Source organism: Ornithorhynchus anatinus, chromosome 8 (assembly GCF_004115215.2).
Source record: "Ornithorhynchus anatinus isolate Pmale09 chromosome 8, mOrnAna1.pri.v4, whole genome shotgun sequence".
Lineage (NCBI taxonomy): Eukaryota > Metazoa > Chordata > Mammalia > Monotremata > Ornithorhynchidae > Ornithorhynchus > Ornithorhynchus anatinus.
The window spans coordinates 26072850-26097142 of record NC_041735.1 but is presented as its reverse complement, the minus strand read 5'-3'; positions in this window follow the sequence as shown (position 1 = coordinate 26097142).

Genomic DNA, 24293 nt, shown 5'->3' with positions numbered 1-24293 from the left:
CATGTCTCTCAATCTAAGTAAGAAGGAGAAGTCCTCTTTTCCTGAACTTCTTGAGCCATAACCCAGATGGTTAGAGGGAATAATTCAACCTTTTGTTGGTTTGTTATTGGGAAATTGACAGAGTGTTACCAGTCTGAAGCTAACTTTCTCTAGTTTCTTTTCAAACAACTTTGATTTTTCTTAGCCAGTAGGAAGGTGTGATCTCTTGGGACTGTGTCAGGTGAGATTAAGTTTCTGAGTCCCTGAACCCATTCACTCCCATCCACACAAGTCAGAAAGGTCCTTGCCCAGGAGAAAGAAAAATATTTTCCTTTGTCAGATCGGGGGCAAGAGGAAATTCTGGGAGTCGGAAGGATCTGGGTTCTAATCCTTGTTCTGCCACTTGCTTGCTGTGTGACTTTGGGCAAGTCACTTCTCTGTGCTTCAATTACCGCAGCTGTAAAAGGGGATCAAGACTGTGAGCCTCGTGTGGGACAAGGGGTGTGTCCAACCTGATTACCTTGTATCAATCCCAGTGCTTAGAACAGTGCCTGGCACATAGTAAGCACTTAACAAATACCATGAAAAAAAAATCGGAGAAGAAGATACTTAAGTGTTCCCCATCAGATTTAATATTTAACATATTCTTAAGCAACTTGAGTTGAACAGAACCAAACCATAATTTGAAAAGTTAAAAATGTACGTGCTGCTTCACTGAGAAAGCAAAACCCATATGCATTAGCCTCACATGAAATTTATGGTAAAGCTCCTTTTGTTCCTTAAAATGAACTAATGTAGCGAGACAAAAGATGATAACTCTTTTTCAATTAAATGGACCTCTCTAGACTATAACAGAATCCTTTTAAGACAAACCCACTGTTGTAAATAATAGAAAGTAATTTGTCAGGAGATTAAGAAATTGTGGGCTAGGATTTTTTGGGAAATGAAAATAAATGAAAATATTATCGACAGATGGCAAACTGAAAGAAACCAAACTCCAGAGTGGGCTGACAGAATTCATGTTTTGAGTCAAATTTGGAAGTCTAGCAGGGTAGCCTTTTCACAGTCTTCTAGAAGGAATTTTCTCATCGGATTACTTTTGTTTTGCACGGGCTTTGCTCCGTTAAGCCCATTTCCAATCATCCAGTCTCCCCTTTTGTATGTGAGGTTCATTGGCGGAGGCAGTCGGTAACCAGAAATGGGTCTGGAAGGATGGAATTGGTGCTGATCATTCTTACCACAGAGTCCTTATTGAACTTCAGTCCCTTCATCAGTAGACTAGAGTGGCTACTGTGTGCTGGAGCACTATGCTGAGCACATTGGAAAGTACAAAACAGGTAAAATGCAAAATTCCTGCCCACAAGAATCTTACAATCAATCAAGAATATTAACTGAGCACTCACTGTGAACAGAGCACTGTACTAAGCAGTTAGGTTGACAGTACTAAGAACTTGAGCACTTAGCACAGAGCTGGTAGACCTGTGCCCTGTCCACAAAAGGGCTTCCAGCTCCTTTTGTGACCTGACCAGCCTTTGACGCTAGGAGTGACTTCCCTCTGTAGAAATTTCATGCAGGAGTTGATCTTTACCAGTGAACAAAAATCCTGCTAGGATCTAGATGTCTTATACATATCCAGTTTTGTCCACGAATGAACGATTTAAACTTCAGACTAACATCCAGGTCCACATGAAGAAGACCTCTTCTTCCTTAAATGATTCCCTCTAACATAAGCCAGAGGACCTACTGGTGGAGATTCAAAAATGTCAGCTGAAGAAGAAAAGTGTGATTAACATTCAAGTGTGAGACTTTGGTTAAAAGAGACGTTAACTCCTCAGTGATTCCAAATGGTTCACCTTCTCATACAGCACTTTTGCTGGAAGAGCTTGATTCATTCATTCTTTCAATCAATTCATTCATTCATTCAATAGTATTTATTGAGCGCTTACTATGTGCAGAGCACTGTATTAAGCTCTTGGAATGTACACATCGGTAACAGATAGAGACAGTCCCTGCCCTTTGATGGGCTTACAGTCTATCAATCATATTTATTGAGTCCTTCTGTGTGCAGAGTAGTGTACTAAGCACTTGGAAAAGTAAACACAACAATAAACAGACACATTCCCTGCCCAAAATAATGATAATAATGTTGGTATCTGCTAAGAGCTTACTCTCTGCAGAACACTGTTCTAAGCGCTGGGGTAGATAGAGGGTAATCAGGTTGTCCTACGTGAGGCTCATAGTTAATCCCCATTTTCCAGATGAGGTAAATGAGGCACAGAGAAATTAAGTGACTTGCCCACAGTCACAGAGCTGACGTGTCAGAGCCGGGATTCAAACCCATGACCTCTGACCCCAAGCCCGGGCTCTTTCCACTGAGCCATACTGCTTCTCTACTGTCTAGAGGGGGGAGACAGATATCAATACAGATAAATACATTACACATGTGTACACAGGTGCTGTGGCCCTGGAAGGGGGCAAGAACAAAGGGAGCAAGTTCAGGTGATGCAGAAGGGAATGGGAGAAGAGGAAGTGCGGAGAGGCCTAAATAAATAATAATGATAATGATGACATTTGTTAAGTGCTTACTATGTGCCAAGACCTGTTCTAAGCACTGGGGGAGATACAAGGTGATCAGATTGTCCCACATGGGGCTCACAGCCTTAATTCCCATTTTACTGATGAGGCAACTGAGGCACAGAGAAGTGAAGTGACTTGGCCAAAGTCCCACAGCTGACAAGCGGCGGAGCGGGGATTAGAACCCACGACCTTTGACTCCCAAGCCTGTGCTCTTTCCACTGAACCACGCTGTTTCTCCTGCAATTGTTCTGGTAGTGGATCCATAGAGTTTTCTTTGTAAAAATACGGAAGAGGTTTACCAGCCTCCTTCCACTCTGTAAACGTGAGTCTCCACCTTCGACTCTCTCCCATGCCGCTGTTGCCCAGCACAAGTGAGTTTTGACTTGCGGCAGATCTCCTTCCACTCGCTAGCCACTGCCCAAGCTAGAAATGGAATGGAAATGCCTCTGCCAGACTCTCCCTCCCCTAGTTGAGATTGGTAAAGTGCTGGAAACTCTCCCGGTGCGACGCCGAGAGGGGAATCTCAACATACTTATGAGCTTTGTGGAGTTCTGCTCTTCTGAAGTGACATTGTTGCCTACAATTATTAATGAGCATTTCTTCACATTCATTGATCTAGCAAGAAATAACACAGAAGTTCTTAGTTGGAGATCACAACAAAGAAAACTGGAGAGAGAGAAAGCAACTCTTCTGGTGAATTATCTGGTATGCTGTTCCTTGATGAACTACACTACTCAACATTTCATTCATCCTGGTTTACCTAGACACCTTCAGGTGGAACTCTGATCAATCCCACACAAAGAGAGAGGGGCAGATCAATAAAAGCTACCCAGTAGCATGATTTATTAGTTGCAGCTACAGACGTAGAGGCTGTCTCTTCTCTAGTGTGCTGTGTAGTTCATACATGTAGAAGCAATATCGTCTAGAGGAAAGAGCATGGGTCTGAAAGTCACAAATTCTGGGTGTATTCCCCACTCTGCCACTTGTCTGCTGTGTGACCTTGTGACAGTCACTTAACTTCTCCGTGCCTCAGTTCCTTCATATGCAAAAAGGGGATTCAATACCTGTTCTCCCTCCTGCCGAACTGTGAGCCTTATGTGGTACCTGATTATCTTGTCTCTTCCCCAGCCATTACTAAAGTGCTTAGCTCATAGTAAGCACTTATCAAAAATATCATAATTATCATTATTATTATTATGTATCCAAGTTTCACTGGGCAGCTTCAGAGTAGCTTTTCAACAGAAGAAACAATGGCTAGAAACTCTTCATGACTTGGAAGCTTCTCCTGGACCCCAAACCACCCAGAGCACTGCCTTTGGAGCCACGACACTTCATCGCTTCCTCCTCAATGGGAACAGAAAATCCGAAGGCCACTGAGGCCTTCCCCCGTTAAGCTCTCTTTCCCTCAACTTGGTTCCCGTTCTGCATCAATTATGCACTTGGATCTGTGCCCTTTGGATGTTTGACATTTGCCCTAACCCCAACCCCACATCACTCCTTAAATTCTATCTTATAAGTACCTTATTTATTTATATTAATGTCTGTCTCCCCCTCAAGACTGTAAGCTCTTCAGGTGCAGGGAACGTATCTGCTAATTCCGTTGTACTTTCCGAAGTGCTTAGTACAGTAGTCTGTACATAATAAGTGCTCAACAATACCAGTGACTGATGGATTGATTGAACCAAGGGAGGTCTCACAACAAAGAGTGGACAAGGCCAGAGAACACACACATTCATGAACCCCAGCTACAAGATGGAGTGCTAGATGGGCAGCAACCCCGATAATAGAGAGCTCTTTCATTCATTCTTTCATTCACTCATATTTATTGAGTGCTTACTGTGTGCAGAGCACTGTATTAAGCACCAGGGAGAGTACAGTAAAACAATAGACACATTCCTTGCTTACAACGAGCAGCCCTTCCAATGATATCAAGGAAAAAGTCAACCAAAATGGGTCCACAAAAAATGATCACTGTGTGGCCTACACCAAAATATGAAGCTTCTAGACATGCCTTGGTGCATGAAAAGAAAAACATTTTTCTTTTTACCAAGAGGATGACAGGAGAGGAGAAATCATTGGAGTGAATACAGCAGATCTCTCCTAATGTTTCTGTTTTGTCAAGGCATCTGTGCTATAAAAAAGTAAGCGAGGAAGAACTCAATGCTGTGTGCCGAGGTCCCCTAAATAGCTCTACTATATCGTGCAAGAAAAACACAGCTCTTCCTAAATAAATTCAAACCCCTGAAAAGTGCTTCCTCATCTGTGTAGGCTCAGTGGTACATAAAGGGCAATGGGCATGATTACTTCTGAAGAATACAGTCCCTTTCATGAGCCCACAGAAGGTATTTCATTGGGTTTTGTCTCAGGGATAATAGAAAATAGCAGAAGCTTGACATCATAATAGAGTTCAAGTGCCTTCCCAGTATATCGACTCACAAAGAATTATAAAGAAAGCTGCGGCTAATGTACTTTTCAGTTGTGTATGGTGCAGGCAGAATATTTTATAGCTCTGGTGGATAAACAGCCTGTCATCCCCTCCCCTACTTGTCCATCAATTCAGGCAGCTTGTGGAAGATCAAATGCAGCAGATTCAAATGCTATCAGCTGCTAATGCCTAATTATACAAGCAAACAAACCCAGACGGTTTGAGGCAGAAAGCCAGGGGTGAAAGCCATAAAACACCCGCAAGAACTGTCTTCTCTTTTCTGAAATGTGGAGAACCCATAGGCCTGTCTTTTCCCCAAGTACGACTGCAGAGGCCCTGATTCTGTAGACCTATTTACTTTTCTTTTCATAATGTGCCAGTTTGCATGCAATAAAACTGTCAGGCACAACTCAAGAGCAATAAATATAAAGAAAACTGTTATTTAACGGGCCAAGAATCATCTGTGCGGTGTCACTGCGTATTCAAAGCGATCCTCTGGTGAAAAGTCATTTTGCAAAAATGGCAATTTGTGTTGCCTCTATTCTCTGTTCTCTTCCTACCACCCCCCAGTCATGTTTGCTCAATTTTCTAGTCAGGAACAGGGTGGTTGCTCGTTTTCCCCCTCTGTGAATGAACCGAGATAAAAGTAACTCGGGAAAAATGTGCAGTCTGAAGAGTGGAGGAGACATCTACTTGAATCTAGTGAAGGTAACAAGAAATGGGGTTTTAAACCAATGAAAAAATCCTTTAGTAGCCATCCAGTTAGAGGAGAAGGACATGCTTGGGAGCAAATGAATAGTCCATCTCTTCTCATATTGGAGTATGTGTGTATGTGTGTGTTTGAGCTATTATCAATAAATTAATAGCACTTTTCAAGTGCCTGTACTGTAGTCTGGGCTTGGGAGAGTACACTAGAATTAGTAGACACGAATGGCCTGTGTGCCATAATCTGAACCTTTCCCCATCACCACTGAAATGAAGCAGGGTTGTGGGGTAGTTTCAGTCCAGCTATTCTATTCTAAGCTGCCATGCCTGAAGAGGCAAGAATGGATCTGCAAATTGGAATCTGTTCAGCTGGAGGTCCATTAGGAAGGTCTTCCAGCTCAACTGACAATGAACACCTTCAGGTTTTTGAGCCAAAGGTTCTGGTAATGCTTTGCATAGCTGACCGAGCTCTGGAGACACACACAGAAGAGGACGTGATTTTGAATCATTTTGCAGATGCAGCACAGGACCGTGGACTGACACAATTAGTCCGGAGAAAACAGAACTGATGTCCTAGCCCACACCCAAGAAATCATAGATACAACCAAAGGTTTTCATTAATTAACACAGAAATGAAAGTTCTCCACTCATTATGCTACCCCAACAGTGCCGTGTTAATAATGTTCAGGTATGTAGGCGATAGAAAGACTCAAAAAGAGTCCAAAAGACTCGCAAGGCTTGCAGCAGGCTGCAAAATAGGATGTGGCAATAAAAGGGCATTTAACAGAATACCAAATTAAGGTTCATAGCCCACTGTGATGTCCAACCTCCTATTCGGCTGTGAGATGTAAAACCATTACAGAAGGCACACAGCTTCTAGAGCAGCTTTCTAAGCTCCCTCTATGAAGCATAATCAATATCAAATAGCAGGATGAAAGTATCAGCACGGAGGTTCTGGAAACACTAAAGCAATTCTCACAGAAGCAAAGCATCTCTGGGCAGGGCATGTGAAGAGAATGGCGGGCACAGAATACCAAAGCAACTGTTGTATGGTAGGGCAGGAAAGCAAAGTAAAGAGTATAGAGATGTGTGTGAAACACATCTCAAATAAAGTGAAAGAGCTGTGGACTGTTGAGAGACCACTAAAATGGACTGATCGGCCTGGCGTGCTGCATTCAGGAGAGGGATGGCTCTTTAGAAAGGATTTCATAAAGATCGGAATGCCAAAAGACAGTAAGAACCTACCCTCGAGTGCAAATAATGAGTTGGTCAAGCACCAGCCTTCTCAGTCACACTCTCCACGAGAATAGGATCTTCCTGTTAGTCATCACTGAAAATGAAGGACATTGCTGATAGTGCTTTCTCTCCATGCGTGTTAGTTTGTATGTGTGTGTTTGTGTGTGTGAGTGAAGGACACTGCTTTCTCTCCACATGCTTGTGTGTGTGTTTGTGAGTGTGTGAGTGAGATGTATTAATATGATTCACTAATGGGAGCTGAGTTCACCTGGAAGGGAATTACCACTTCTCAGTCTTTTGGGGATTATCTGATTGTATGGTTGTTTTAATCTGGTTTTTGTTTATTTATTTGTTTTGTTACGGTCTTTGTTATACACTTGCTCTATGTTAAACATTATTCTAAACACAGAGGTAGGTATAGGTTAATTAAGTCATAAAAGTCCCTCTCCTGCTTGGGGCTTACAATCTAATTAAATGGGAGAAGAGGTATTGCATTCTCATTTTACAGTTGAGGAAACTGAGGCCCAGAGAAGTCAAGTGACTTTGAGCAAGCAAAGCAAGCAATTGACAGAGCTGGGATTAGAACCCAGGTCCTCTGATTCCTAGGCCACACTGCTTCCCCAGTCTGTTGCCTTCTCTATTACTATTATGATTTCTTCCAGGCCTCAGGGTCAGTAGGATTGCAGGCCCTCCCCTCCTGCTCTCACCACCAAGGTGAAGACCCATCCCACAGGAGAGGGTGCATTTAGACTTAAGCCACTGGACAAGGACGAGCTGGACGGTTACCTAGCTGTTAATAATAATATCTGTGGTATTTGTTAAGCGCTTACTCGGTGCCAAGCACTATGCCAAGTGCTGGGGTGGATTCAAGTCAATCAGGTATTCAACCCCTCTCCCAGCCACACAACACTTACGCATTTCTCTGTAATTTGTTTATATTAATGCCTGTCTCCCCAGTTAGACTGTAGGCTCATTGTGGGCAGGGACTGTGTCTGTTTTACTGTTATATTTGTACTCTCCCAAATGTTTCGTAGTGTTCTGCACACAGTAAGTGCTCAATAAATATGAATGACTGACTGATCGAGTCGCTGTCCCACCTGGGTCTCACAGGCTCAGGGAGAGGGAGCAAAAAGCAAAAAAGCCTGAAAACTGCCCCTTTTAGCAGAGGGATACCAGCAGCTCTTGTTGCAACTGTTATTGCTCTCAATGTATTGTTTTTGCTTATTATGGAGCTTGTTTTCTTCTGTGTCTGTCAACAGGATTCTACCCCTTTTAGATTATGAGCCCTCTGAGGGGTCAGGAGAAATATCTGAAGCATCATGATTGATCATTTCCCTAGCACTTAATAGAGGGCTTTGCTCAAAGAATGCACCAAACAAATGTATCAGATAGTAATAAAAGTCAAAATTTAGAGAAGACCGAACATGAAAGCAAAGAACCACACCCCTCTGTCTCCCACTACTAATTAGGAAAGGGATTACAGAGGAAGCCCCTTGTCAACATTGATTTTTTTTTTCACTCCCTTCTGAAGATTGGATGAGTGTAAATGGTGAGTCCTGAATGTTTATATGCATTAGAGGCTTCCATGAACTGAAAATCAGTAGCTTGACCCAATCAGACCAGAGGAAGCCTCTTCCTCTGCACATCATGATCTGAATCCCGGTACTATACCATCTTGACTTGGTTGAGGCTGGAAAGGACCTGTGTCTCTAGGGTTGTGCTGCTGCGATTACTCGTTCTTTTGGACAAGAGCAGTTGTCCTAACTGGGACAACTACATAAGTGTCTCATCGCCTCAGTTGTCAAGACATAGATAGCCCCCAGCACTCAGGTGCCCTAAAAGCGTGGAAGAGCCACTGAGGTTCTGCAGGGGTATATGAATTGTGCCTAAACTCAGCCAGTTCTGTTTTAGGATCATGAAAATTGCACATGTTAAGTGGGAGTGGAGGAAAGGATGAGGGGTCAGGGAGGTGGCTGGGGATTGACCAATCAGGTTAATGGCCAGGAAGTTGGAAAGTTAAGAGTGGGATATTATTTTATGGACAGTTAGTCAATCATCAATTGAACATTAGATGATGTGTCAACGTTTGTCTATTACGTGTTTCGTTTTTGACAATTTGTTCTATTCGATCAATGGTATTGAGAGCTTACTCTGTGCAGAGCCCTGTACTAAGTGCTTGGAAAAATATGATAGAGTAAGTAGACACAATCTTTGCCCTCAAGGAGCTTACAATCTAGGGGGGGAGTCTGACATAAACATAACTGCAGGTAGAGGAAGCAACTTAGTAAAAGGATGTGTACATAAATGTTGTGGGGGTGATGGGGAGCAGGGGTTGAGTATCCAGATGCTTAAGTGGGAAGGACAAAGTGCAGAGGTGATGCAGTAGGGAGGGATAATATGGCGGGGAGATGAGAGATTAGCCAATGAAGGCTTCGCGGAGAAGATGATAGTGATGGTGGTGATGATGACGGTGATGATAGTAAGCACTTATTACATGCCAAGCACTATACTCAAGTCTGAGGTAGATACAAAATAATCGGATTCCTCCCAGGACAATGTCACTGTCCCACATGGTACTCACAGTCTAAGGGGGAGGGAGAACAGGTATTGAATCCCATTTCACAGATGAGGAAACTGAAAACACAGAGAAGCTAAATGACTTGCCAGGGTCACGCAGCAGGGCAGTATCAGAGCCAAGATAGGAACCCAGGTCCTCAAACTCTCAGGTCTCTGCTCTTTCCACTAAGCCATGAGATTGTAGCAGCTTTTATTATCTATTTAGTGTAAGTGTCAAAGAGATACATACCTGATGATAAACATATCTTCTTAGAGCTGCTTTTTGGGTGTGCCCTCTACTTTGGGAAAGGAAGGGCACATTGTAGATTAGTGATGCTGGGCAAGGAGAGAACCCGCTGCTTCCAGCGAACCATCTCCCTCCAACCGGACCCTCTCCATCCTTTCAGATGGAGACACAGACTTCTTTGGAGCAGAAATTGCCAAGCGAGGGGTCTGACCCTTTATGGGCAACGGGACGCCTGCTTGCTCACCTTCTTCGGCACCCCAAACTGGCTATCGGATGGAGGGGTTGGGGGGCAGGGAGGAAATTCTGGCAGCCCCATCCTCCCAAGCCGACAATGTTCAAGGCCGTCTCCGAGGCTGCCAAACGTGGGCTTGCATGGAGCCACAGGGCATAAGAACACGACTGTTCGCAAAAGCAATTTCAAATTAACCTTTGGAAATTATGACTGCTCAGCAGGTTGCCTCCGTGCAGGGCACCAGTCTCCCTTGAACTCCTATTCCAAAAAGCTCCAGAGCACTGCCCACTCGAGCTGCTGCAACAGCTCAAATTAATGTCAACATGTCAGGACATATGCTTAATTTCAGTTTGGAGACTTCAAGATTGGAATCCTCATTACGAGAACTAGCCGCTATTTCCAAATAGCCTTTAGGTCTAGAGAGAGATTCATTTCAAATGAGGGACACTTATGTGGAAGAGAATAGCCCAAATGCTGCATTAATTTCGGTCACTTGGAGGTGGTGGTGATGATCACTTTGAATGTAATAGTTTCACAAAGTTATGACTGGTACCTTTTCCTGAATCCTCTCATGTGCTTCTCTTCCAAGAGAAATGGCCAGAAGGAACAAACCCAATAGCCCCCGGAGTCATTTCAAAAGAGGGAGGAAAAGTTCACTTAATAACTTCATTCGTTTTGCTCAGGCAAGGAGTCTGAATGTGCAAAGGGTAACAGCTTCAAATGGGCCTCACCCGAAATAAATTGCAATAGGAGCTTGAAAGGGTAAAGGCAAAAAATGTTCTTCTCTGAACTTCAACCGAGGATCTTTTGGCCACAGAGAAGTGGGTCAGCACTGGGTGTGGTTTGGCCCATGTCTTCCAACAGGATAAGCACAAAAGGGTGGTAATTCTGACCCGGAGTGGAGACTAGCGCCTGGTTCTTCGAGGGAGACTGTGAGTCAAGTCGAGGTTCCACGGCCTGTGGGACTCCGGGGTACCCACCGGTGATGGGTTTCTTCAGTGCTAAATGAGATTTTCCAAATGGACCATTTAACTGGGTTGGGAAGCCGAAGATGGATCGTTACCTCTCATCCCCGGGCCAGTTATGGTCCTAAAGGGTTGTAAACTAAAACTGCACCGCAATTTCTCATGGCGGCTGGAGTGTGCAGTGTGCAGTTGATACTTTTTTCCACACATGGAAAGGCCCCGGAACTTGTTTGTTGACTTGTAGGTCTGAGTCCGGTGGGGAAGGCAGAGATGAAGAGGTACGAAAAAGGAGCAGAAAGGTAGAGAGGCTACTTAATGATTTTTGAGCCAGGGACCAGGGTTGGGAAGTGTGAACAGTTGCTGGTGGTGGTACTTACCTTCCCCTAAATGAAATGTTTTTTGTTTGTTTCTTAATGGTATCTTGTTAAGTACTTACTTTGTTCCAGGCACTGTACTAAGTACTGGGATAGATACAAGCTAATCATGTTGGACACAGTCCTTGTCCCGTATGGAGCTCACAGTCCTACTCCCCATTTTACAGGTGAAGTAACTGAGGCACCCTTGGGACTGCACTCTTGCTGGGAAAAGAAGCAAAGAAGGAGACGGAAGCATAATGATGTTGGTATTTGTTAAGTGCTTACTATGTGCAGAGCACTGTTCTAAGCGCTGGGGTAGATACAGGGTAATCAAGTTGTCCCACGTGAGGCTCACAGTTAATCCCCATTTTACAGATAAAGGTAACTGAGGCACAGAGAAGTGAAGTGACTCGCCCACAGTCACCCAGCTGACAGGTGGCAGAGCCGGGAGTCGAACTCATGACCTCTGACTCCGAAGCCCACGCTCTTTTCCAGTGAGCCACGCTGCTTCCCCACGAAGCTGCTTCCCACACGAAGCAGTGTGGCCTAGGGGAAAGAGCATGGCCCTGGGAATCAGAGGACCTAGGTTCTTCTCATGGCTCTGCCACTTGTCTGATGTGTGGTCCTGGGGCAAGTCATTTAACTTCTCTGTGCCTCAGTTTCCTCAATTATAAAATGGGGATTCAACACCTGTATTCCCTCCAATTTAGACTGTGAACCCCATGTGGGACAGGAACTTTGACCTGATTGTTTTTTATCTAACCCAGTAATCAGGCATGTAGTAAGCACTTAACAAATACCATTTTTAAAACAAGAAGGGAGCTGGGAGGTGGATGAGAGGAAAAGGGAGAAGAAAGGGAGGGAAAAGGGAAAGATACCAGAAAGGAAAGGGGAGGAGAGAGCCAAGGACTTGGGTCAAGCTGACCTTCTCCTGAGACTGGAAAGGGAGAGGGGAGAAAGGATATACCTCTGCTTCTTCACCAAGGAGTGATCTTGTCAACCTTGGCCTGATTTCCCAAATTCTCCCCGATTGTCCTCTCCAGAAGAGCACCCTTCATGGGCAAGTCACTTCACTTCTTCAACTTCACTTGAGAAGCAGCGTGGCTCAGTGGGAAGAGCCCGGGCTTGGGAGTCAGAGGTCATGAGTTCTAGTCACGCCTCGGCCACTTGTCAGCTGTGTGACTGTGGGCAAGTCACTTGACTTCTCTGTGCCTCAGTGACCTCATCTGTAAAATGGGGATGAAGACCGGGAGCCCTACGTGGGACAATCTGATTACCTTGTGTCTACCGCAGCGCTTAGAACAGTGCTTGGCACATAGTAAGCGCTTAACAAATGCCAACATTATAGAGAAGCAGAGTGGCTCAGTGGAAAGAGCAAGGGCTTTGGAGTCAGAGGTCATGAGTTTGAATTCCAGCTCTGCCGCTTGTCAGCTGTGTGATTGTGGGCAAGTCACTTAACTTCTCTGTGCCTCAGTTACCTCATCTGTAAAATGGGGATTAAGACTGTGAGCCCCATGTAGGACAACCTGATTCCCCTGTGTCTACCCCAGCGCTTAGAACAGCGCTCTGCACATAGTAAGCGCTTAACAAATACCAACATTATTTTTCACTTCTCTGTGCCTCAGTTACCTCATCTGTAAAATGGGGGTGAAGACTGTGGGCCTCACATGGGACAACCTCATTCCCTTGTATCTACCCCAATGCTTAGAACAGTGCTCTGCACGTAGTAAGCGCTTAACAAATACCAACATCATTATTATTAGTAGTAGTATTTATTGAGCGCTTACTATATGCAGAGCACTGTACTAAGCACTTGGAACGTACAATTCAGCAACAGATAGAGACAATCCCTGCCCAGTGACAAGCTCACACTCTTTTCTCCTTTGCAATCTCAGTTGATTAAAGAGTGGCATTTATTGTGTACTTACTGTATTCAGAGCACTGTACTAAGTGCTTGGGAAAGCACATGAGAAGCAGCATGGCTTAGCGGAAAGAGCACGGGCTGGGGAGTCAGAGGTCGTGAATTCTAATCTCGCCTTTGCCACTTGTCAGCTGTGTGATTCTGGGCAAGTCACTTAACTTCTCTGTGCCTCAGTTACCTCATCTGTAAAATGGGGATTAAGGTTTAGAGCCCCACGTTGGACAACCTGATTAGCTTGTATCTACCCCAGCTCTTAGAACAGTGTTTGGCATATAGTAAGTGCTTAATAAGTACCATTATTATTATTACATTACAGCTGGTAGCCATGATCCCTGCCTGGGCCATTGCTCTGAGCCATCTCCTGTTCTTCTCCACCGCAATATTCTTCCCATTTTTGCTAATCCACCCACACCATTAGGGGCTCAATCCTTGTGAAATGGGAGATTACAGGTAGGAGGAGGCAGTGGTGGGGGGAGAGAGAGAGGAACACGGAAAGGGAGGAGGGAGAGCAGGGAGACCAAATATACGGAGGCGGTGGTGATGGACCCCACCACAAGATCTTCCCTTGTTGTAATGTGCGTCTCCGCCTTCCCACTGGAGCCTTGTGTTCAGCTGAGGCTCTTTGAGAAAGGATATAGGTGTATGCATTAACAGAACGTGTAAAAGGTGAGGGAAAATCAAACGATATAAAGCCAAATAAGGCAGGCTTACCTAAAGATGCAAGGTGGAATACCAGGCATAAGAAGAAAAGCTACGCTTTTGGTCGCCAGAGGAAAAGTCACCACAGGGGACACAGAAAGTTAGAACCCCCAAGAAGACCTAGCTGAAACCAGCTGACACCTGGAGGTGGAGAGCCCACAGAGAGGAGAGGATACCAGCTTGCCCAAACAATCAATTACAGAAAGACACAGATGGAGAAGAGGATCACTAGCGGAAAACACCAGCTATCAATGGACCTGAAAGAGAGTGTACGTAAGTGGGTAGGTCGTAATGGTTGGTGTGATTCTCTTTGACTGTCGCCGTCCCCAGGAGAACTCACCCATTAGATTGTGACTGATGTGGCACCCTAGGTAAAAGCTGTTGCCTCTTATCACCCCCTCGTTGAAGCTCTGTGACGTCCTCCACCACCAGAGAATAAAGCTAAACCTGCCGCCTCTGAACACCTCCTCGTCGTGGTCTGCAGCATTCAACACCACTGGAGAACAAAGCTGTCACCTGCTGCCTCTGCACATATCCTTGTTGTAGCCATGTGGTATCTTCCACCTCCAGAGAACGAAGCTGTAACCAGCTGCCTCTGTGCAACTCCTCACTGGAGCTTTAGAGCATTCACTCCCCCGTGCTTTAGCTGCTACTTGCCACTTCTGAATATCTTCTCTGATTGGCTTTGCAGCATTGGCCCTCTGGGGTTAACATCTCCCCGGGCCCACGTTTCTCGTCTCCTACCCAGAAACACCCAGAAATGCCAGCAGAAGATAGAGCAGCAGCAGCAGCACATCTAGAAAACCAGGGTAGAAAGAAAACCACGACAGCTGGACTCAGACTAACCTGCCAGAACACTGAGGTGTCTGAAAACTGACCCTTGATTCACAATATACCATTTCTCAATTAATCAGTGGCATTCATTGAGTGCTTACCGTGTGCAGAGCATTGTACTTGGGAGAGAGTCTCAAATCCCTGCCCCAAAGAAGCTTACAATCTAGAGGGGGCAACAGGCATTAAAACTAATTACAATTAGGGGAAATGGCAGAGTACATAAATCCTGTGTGGCTGGGGGCAAATAATATGGCGAAATGAGGGCGTAGTCCCACAGCCTCTTGGGAGGAGATGAGATTTTAGTAGGGCTTTGAAGACGGAGAGAATGGTGGTCTGCTGGATATGAAGTGGGAGGGAGGATGTGGGAATGGGGTCAGTGGAGGGACAGATGAGTCAAGGTTGGCATTAGATGAGTGAAGAACGTGGGCTGGGTTGCAGAAGGAGATCAACGAAGTTAAGGAGGATGGCAAGAGCTGATTGAGTGTTATAAAGCCAATGGTAAAGAGTTTCTGTCTGATGCGGAGATGGATGGGAAACTATTAGAAATTTTTAAGGAAGGGGGAGATGTGTTGAGAGCGTTTTCTTAGAAAAATGATCCCAGCAGCAAAGTAAAATATGGACCAGAGAGGAGGTAGACAGGAGGCAGGAAAGTCAGTGAGAACGCTGAGATGAGTCAAGGCAAGATAAACTAAGTATTTAGATCAGCACTGTGGCAGTTTGGAGAGGAAAGGGAAGATTCTAGAGAATCAATAGAGCATCTATTTTATGTAGGACAAACAAGATTTGGTGACAGACTGAATATGCAAATTGAAAAAGAGAAACGACTAGAAGATAATTCCGAGATCACGGGCTTGGAATTGTAGTAATTGTATTTATTAAACGCTTAATGTGTACAGAGCAAAGTGCAAGGTACTGGGAAATAATTTATAGTTGGAAATTAGATGTGGTCCCTGTCCCTCATGGGGCTCTGGAAGGATGGTGGTGTTCGGGTGACTTAGGCAAGTCACTTAATTTCTCTTTGCCTCAGTTTCCTAAACCGTAAAATGGAAATTCAAAATCTGTCTCTCTCTTACTTAGACTGATCTGATTAACTTGTACCTACCCCAGCATTTAGAAGAGTGCTTGACACAAAGTACATGCTTTACAAATACCATAACAACAACAGTAATTTTGGTGGCAAGATGATGAGTTCTTTTTTGGACTGGGTAAGTTTGAGGTATTAGCAGGATGTCCAACTAGGGATATTCTGAAGATGGATGGAAATGTGAGATGGCAGAGAAGAAAAGGGGCCCAGGCTGGAGAGAGAGATTTGGGAAACATCCACATAGATATGGTGGGAGGAAATGAGTTCTCCAAGAGATGGAGAACAGAAGGGGACCCAGAACTGAATCTTGAGGGACCACCACAGTTATGGGGTGGGAGGTAGAGGAGGAGTTGATGAAAGATACTAAGAAGGAGAGGTCAGAGAGATAAGAAGAAAACCAGGAGAGGATAAAGTCAGTGAATCCAAGGTTTGATCACGTATCCAGGAAGACAGGGTGATAAGCATACCCGAAGGCAGCTGAGCAGTCAAGGATAATGAGGATGGTGTAGAGGCCATGCGACTTAGCAAGAAAGAGGTCACTGGTGATCTTAGAGTGGGCAGTTTCCATGGAGTGGAGGGGGTGGAAGCCCAAATGCAGGGGGTCAAGAAGAGAACTGGAGGAGAAGAAGTGGAGGAAGTGAGTGTAAACAGCTCACTCAAGGAGTTTGTAAAGGAAAGATAGGAGGGAGATGGGACAATAACCCAAGAGTGGCTTGGAGTCAAGGGAGGGTTTTCTTTTTTAGGATAGGGGATACATGGGAATCTTGGAAAGCCATGAGGAAGGAGCCATTGGAGGGTGAACATTTGAAAAAAGCAGTTAGGGAAGGAAGAAGGGAGGGGCATGGGTTTTAATAAGGTGTAAAGGGATAGCATTGGAGGTGAGGTGGGGAGGAGATAGATTTTAAGAGGAGGCAGAAGATATTCTCCTGAGATACAACTGGGAAGTATGGGAGGGTCAAAGAAGGGGCAGGAGGAAGGAGGGACTGAAGAGGAGCAGGGGAGATTTTGGGAAGATCCCACCTGATGGTTTCAATTTTATATGTGAAGTATGTGATAGGTCATTAGGACCAAGAGATGAAGAAGGATTGGGGGAAGGGGGCCTGAAGAAGGAGTTATAAGTCTGAAATAGCTGCTGTGGGCAGTGGGCATGGGAGCTAATAATGGTAGTGAAGCATTGTTGCTGGGTGAAGGAGAGGGCAGAATTCTATCAGACAAGGTTGGGTTTGAGATGAACAAGGTCAGCCTGATGCCTGGATTTTCACCAGGGCCTGGATTTGTGCATCAAGAGAGGGAAGTTTGAGCATGGAGACCAAATTAATGCTTTTATTGCCAGCCTTGTTTACAGAATTCCCATTTTTCCTTGAGTGCCACCACCACCTCCCTCCTGCTAATCTCAGACCACGAGACCCGATGATACTGGGCTGCATTTGAATCAGTAACCTTGGAGTCGATCCAATGCTCAACAATGCTACTGAATGAAGTGAAAGAACAATGGAAAGTGCGTTTACTGAGACAGTGGGCACCTCATTCGTGACCCCGAATATAATCCCATGCCAGTAGAAGGTTGTGGAATTGCTAATGCTTCCTGGCTGACATCCTCACCTTATCCGGTCACACCCGCTAATGTTGAATCCCCTTTAATGCTCCAGAGAGCCAAGGCAAACAGCAGTGGGAATTATGTTGATCCCGCAATTACGTTTCCTGAGCAGCTGGAGAGCTTTATTTCCCCGACGGCACAGAGCATTTGGCTGAAGGAGAAGTTTCTTTTTTGCAACCTTCTAGGATGGGGGGGGGGGCTCGTGGATAGGAAAGAATCTTTTCAGAGAGGGGACTGAGGGATCGGCCCAGGGAGCTGGGAAAAGCAGCCACGTCTTCTTTAGAATGCCGTGGTTGTTTCTCTCCCAGTTTGATGGGTACAAACTGGCACGGCAGGGGACTTTGCAACTCTGATCTATTTTCCCCATACATTGTGAAACATAAATAGTTTGCTTCCTTCCTGTCAGCAAATAGACATCAGGTGAAGGATGGATAGTGCGGGAGAGAAAGGTGGAATGAAGCCCGATCCGGTGAATTGTGCTAGATAATGGGGACCGCTCAGAAGTGTTATCTATATGATGAGGAGAGAGGTGAGGCTCGTGTTCAGCATAAAGCACTGCGCTGAACACTGACCCCTTCACCCCATCATTTCAGAGCACCATGTGGCGCTAGAGGTGGGGGTGGGTAGAGAGGGCCTCGGAGTGGTGTGTTGAATTATACATGGCAGGGAATAGAATCTCTGGAAGAGAAAGAGCGGGGAACCAGGAAAAATGGTGTTTCAAAGCCCTATTGTTTGACAAAAATCAGTTAAAAACCACGCACTGTCCCTGAAAGATGAGGATGATGGAGTTTCCCCTTGTAAACCACAGGCGAGCTTCGATCCAGTCACAAAGACTATGGGATCAAGTACCGACATGAAAGAAGAAGTGAGAGGCAGCACATCTTAGTGGAAAGATTCAGCCCCAGCTCCACTACTTGCCTGCTATTCAATTACAGGCAAGTCATTTCTCTATTCTTTATTTTTCTCACCTGTAAAATGGGGATAAAATATCTCTTCCATCTCCCGCTTAGACTGTGAGCTTCAAGTTGGAGAGGGACTATGTCTGATGTGATTATCTTCTACCAATCCCAGCACTTAGAACACTAAGCACTTAATACCACCATTACTATTATCATGTGAAAGGCTTCAGTAGTGCCTCTCTCTCTCTCTCTCTCTCTCTCACCTCTGCCAGTCATCTCCTTGATGGGAAAATGGGTGCAACAAGTGAGTGGTGGGTAGCAGTCCAGAACATTGCAGGGGACAAGGAAGAATTTTGTATGCAAAACCCATTTATTTTGGGGAAGCAGCATGGCTCAGTGGAAAGAGCCTGGGCTTCGGAGTCAGAGGTCATGGGTTCGACTCCCGGCTCTGCCACTTGTCAGCTGTGTGACTGTGGGCAAGTCACTTAACTTCTCTGTGCCTCAGTTACCTCATCTGTAAAATGGAGATTCACTGTGAGCCTCACGTGGGACGACCGGAATACCCTGTATCTCCCCCAGCACTTAGAACAGTGCTCTGCACATAGTAAGTGCTTAACAAATACCAACATTATTATTATTATTATTTGTGGCCAAAGAAGCTGCAGCAGAGAGCAGCAGATTTCTAGCATCACAGACCAGGTAGTGGTTGCCCGGGGCAGTCTTCGCTGCTCATGAATCGATTGGACCAGAGTTCTTAACAGATTTAATCCCAGAAAGAACTATATTTAGATGCATTAACAAAATGGGCAGCTGGCCAGAGTTTCCAAAGCCAATCAGCTCTCAGGACTTTCCAAGGTTCAGGGTAATTTTGGTTATGTGTGTGGGATCCCAAGAGATCACTGGCTGAAGTCGGGGGTGGGGGGGCGGGAAGCTGCATCCCCAGAGGGGAACATATCTTCCCAAATTAGCATTTTCCCATTGCTAATTGGGAAATTCCCACTGCTCCTTCAGAGAAAACCTTCAAGAATGAACTTTACAATTAGAAACAATTGGAAGAGGGATCCACTGTTCTATCCCTCTCCTACATCCTCTCTCTCATCTGGGATGACAGAGGTAAGCTGCCCTTTCTAGGAGTAGATCTATTGAGACTCCATGGATAACGTCTGTCCATCTCCAGGGCCAAGTGATCCCACAGGCCATTCAGGCTTCTACTCATTCAAGGTGTTCTTCCCTGCCTTCTCTCCAATTTCTCTGAATTTTTCTTCAACATAAATCTGTAGCTCATTTTAGAGTTTTTTTCCAGTCCCGATGAGTATGTTTTGGGCCTTATCTTTCCCTTGAGCTCTGGTCATAACCTTCCTGCATATTCTTTTTTGGCATTTCTCTCCTTTAATACCTCCTTCTGAAGGGGAAGCCTATTGATACCGTTACAGGTTTTCCAAGCCTGCAGCAACAAACCTGCTTGTTTCAGAAGCTTGTCCAGGCCCTGGCTACATTACTTAGTACCACTGGAGGGTTTGGCAAATGGAAACACAATTTGGTTGCTGTCCAGCTCTCCAATTAGAAAATTCTGCCTGTGAGGGAAAATAAACTAGAGCCCAAAATTAGAGAACATGGGCCAGAGCAATTTCACATCCCTGGGGGTTTTCTAGCAGGTAAGAACTCCAAAGAGACCTCAGTACTCTAAAATCTTTACCCTTGGCCCTTAAAGATCCATTTGGAATACAGTTCTTCAAGCCAGACCCTCGGAGTCATTGATTATCCAGAGGCCAATGGGCCCCACAGTGCTTCCTTCCCTACCCACTTCCTAAATATATGGGATTTTCCTCTTTGCTGTCCACTTGGGAGTGCACATACAGTTATTTTGGTCTGGCCTTTTGCATCCCATGCCTTTGAGGTAGACACATATGTAGAAGCAACAAATGACCGGCCGTTACTTAGCCTAAATTCTTCCACCTGGTGCTGATCCAGCCCCATGCAGTTACTTATGACTTCATTCATTAGAAATTTATTCTCTGTTTTGGCACCATTATCCACAGAGAATAGGTAGATCCTAGCAGGCTTTGTAACTCCATTTTTGCAGTCAATGAGAAGAGTATACCCAGGAAAGGCTGCATTATAGTATTCGGTAACACTGTAACTATTAACCATCCCATAAGATACATCCCAATGCATTCACTGTCAATAAAACTCTAATTGAAAAGCTGATGTCATCCATATGATGGAAGGGAAAAATAAAATAACATGGAATAAAGCAAGGTAAAATATAAGACCCACATATGGCCTTATAAGCCTTTCCTTCATTTCCACTGAAAATGTTTCAAGGAACTAATGGCTTTAACGACGGACAAAGTTGTCTCCTTGAAAAAAATGTCTAATGGTTATCTAAATGCCTATGACCACAATACAATGAATCTTGTGCCCTCTCCCTAAAGCAGTAATAAATCCTACAGCCCAGTGTCTGGGTGAATATGTTATTTAATATGTTATGCCACTAGAAGCTGAGCTGGTCTCTCTTCATGCTTTTGCTTCCTGCTACCACCCCCAGAGCAATTTATTCATTCTTTTTTAAGGCAGCTAAAATCCACAGCTGCCCCACGATTCAGATTTTAGTTTAACCCCTTCAATATAGCTGTGTTTGTACATCATAAAGAGGAAGTTCTGTGGAAATCAGATGGGGAAAATCAAAGGATGCTGGGAAGTCTAGAAGCCAGGCAGCAGCATCAGAAACATTAAGCAATAACCAGTGACTTACATTCGCCCTTGGGGGTCTGGCAGATAAGGTCTCATCATGGGCTAATTCGGAGCTTTGGAAATTTTTCTCTTTTTCCATGAATAAAGTAACCATATGATACATTGGTCAGACCGTTCTTTAAATCACAATAACCGTCCAGAAAAGGAAATGGCCTCAGGGTGCGGGAGAATCTACAAACACCCAATAACTGGTCAGTGCTCACTGCTGCCCAGAGAGGCATCCTGCCCAGTGAAACCTGAATAAGAATTACCAAACCCGCTTGAAAGAAACAACCCACGCACTGCACATGCTGAAAATATATATAATTACATAGCTTTCCTTGGTGTTCAAAGTCGATGCTACTGACGGTAAAATTGTATCCAAGTGTGCAGGTATGATTGAAAAGACCACTGCATCACTGAAAGTGCCTTCCTCGCTGGGAACCCATAAAGCAAGCCCTTTGTCCTACTCAAATAAATCATAACTAATGAATATATGCACCCAAAATCGAGTCTTGATTCCTCTTTCACTGTTTTTCCCTTTCACTGATTCTGGGACAAAAACTTTTATCACTTATATCTGAATTGTGAAGACTGAACTAGATACCTAAGTAACTCCCCGTGCACCCTGACAATACACACCGGAACAGGACAGAGAAATGCAAATCCAGGGAAAATGAATGCAACTTTACAAAATAAATAGGGGTTAAGACGCAGACAATACCTGAAAGACATCTACACAACAAAGAAGTTTAAAGCAGGTATGGTAATAATTCTAGCATTTGTTAAGCACTTACTACGAACTAGGCACTGAGGTAGATACAAGATTATCAGATAGAACACTGTCCCTGTCCTACACAGCATTCATAATCTATTGTATCCCCATTTTACAGATGAAGAAACTGAATCATCATCATTATGGTATTTGTTAAGCGTTACTATGTGCCAAGCACTGTACTAAGCGCTGGAGTGGATACAAGCAAGTCAGGTTGGACACAATCCTTGTTCCACAGTCTTAATGCCCATTTTACAGATGAGGTAACTGAGGCACAGAGAAGTGAAGTGACTTGCCTAAGGTCACACAGCAGACAAATGGCAGAGTGAGATTAGAACCCATGACCTTCTGATTTCGAGTCCCGCGCTCTATCCACTACGCCATGCTGCTACTCAAAGAAGGTAAGTGATCTGTACAAGGTCATGCAGCAGACAATCTAGATTGAGGATTCCTGATAAAAAGTTGTCATGAAACATGATATTAGTTATTATAAGCTTTTTTGAGTAGGGATAGACAAGTGACGCGGAAATGCTCCCCTACCCCTTGTCATATTTTAGTAATGTTGTGAACATGGGCCTCAAATCTTTCATGATGATCATCTTGTCAGATATTGGTACAACTGTGATGTGTCTGCCCAGATCTAACCTTTTCTTCCTCTCTTCCCCTATTCCTCCCTCCCCCCTTCTTTCTCTCTCTCTTCCCTGCCTTTCTCCCTCTGACATCATGGAACATGTTCTCTGAAGATGGTAACTTAGCACTGGAGGTAATCATAGGGTCATTTTACAGTTTTAGTTTCCTCTGAGAAAATTTGGAAGTTCTGAGGCAAGATGATCTGGACTAACAGAGCAAACGTTTGCCATTCATTTGAGAAGCAGCATGGCCTAGTGGAAAGACCACGGGCCTGGGAGTCTAAACGCAGCTCTTCCAATTGCTTGCTGTGTGACTTTGGGCAAGTCATTTAAATTCTCTATGCCTCAGTCACCTCATTTTGAAAATGGGGATTAAATCTTCTTCACTCCAACTTGAGCCCCGTGTGGGTCGGGGACTGTGTCTGATTTGATAAACTTGTATCTATCCCACCACTTAGAACAGTGCTTGACAACATAGTAAGTACTTAAATACAATAAAAAATACATCCTCTTGGAAAAGAAAAACGTTTCAAAAATATACTGCATCCATCCCCAAACTCCAAGAGCTACACTTCAAGTGGAAATCTTGTTTTGTGTTCTGCAGTCAGAGACTTGGGGTGACCTAGTAGAAAGAGCTCGGACTTGGAAGTCAGGAGACCTGAGTTTTAATCCAGCTCTACCACTTGTCTGTTATGTGGCCTTGGGCAAATCACTTAACTCAATCTCCCCAACTGCAAAATAGGGATTAAATACTTGTTCTTTTTCCTTCTAAAACTGTGAGCCCCACGTGGGACAGGGATTATGCTGACCTTGAATGTATTGTATCTATCCCAGCATTTAGTACCATGCCTCACACATAGTGAGCACTTAATACCATAAAAAAATTATTAATTAGTATTATCTGATAATCCATATGCAACTAGTTTAACTTGTCTTTTAGCTTGACTGTTGTTCTGATCATCTCACAGGGTCACATGATGGCTTCCTATGCGTTATTTCATTTTCCATTCCATTTTACTTCAGAAAGAAAAAGTCCACTAATTATACTATTCAGTTGGCCTGGCTAGGGTAAGGCAAACCAGGGTTTATCCTTCTTAGAGGATATCTTTTATAGCTATTCTCCACGTGGTTCTTATGGTCTTAAACAGATGCTCAGACATGGTAACTGAGGTGATATCCTGGTCCTGTCAATAAACCTTTCATACCTCCACCCTCTACAGTAACCCTTGCCCAACTGAAGAAAGAGCAAACATCTGCCTCTAAAGGGGAAGCAGGGTGGCAAAGAGCACAGGAATGGGAGTCAGAGGACCTGGATTCAAGTGCTGACTCCATCATTTATATGTTGGGTGACCTTAGACAAGTCACAACTTCTCTCTGCCTCATGTTCCACCAGTTCTCCCTCCTACTTAGACTGTGAGCCCCATGTGGGACAGGGACCATGTCTGGTCCAATAATCTTGTACCTACCCCGTGCTTGGTACAATGCTGGGGACATGGTCAATGCTTAACAGGCACCACCAATAGTATTATTATTGAGAAGCAGCACGGCCTAGTTGATAGAGCATGGACCTGGGAGACAGAAGGACCTGGATTCTAATCCCAGCTTCTCCACTTTCCTGCTGTCTGATGCTGGGCAAGTTACTTCACTTCTCTGTGCCTCAGTTACCTCATCTATAAAATGATCTATAAAATCATCTATAAAATCTTAGAGAAGCAGTGTGGCTCAGTGGAAAGAGCCCGGGCTTGGGAGTCAGAGGGCGTGGGTTCTAATCCCGGCTCCGCCACTTGTCTGCTGTGTGACCTTGGGCAAGTCACTTCACTTCTCTGTGCCTCAGTTACCTTATC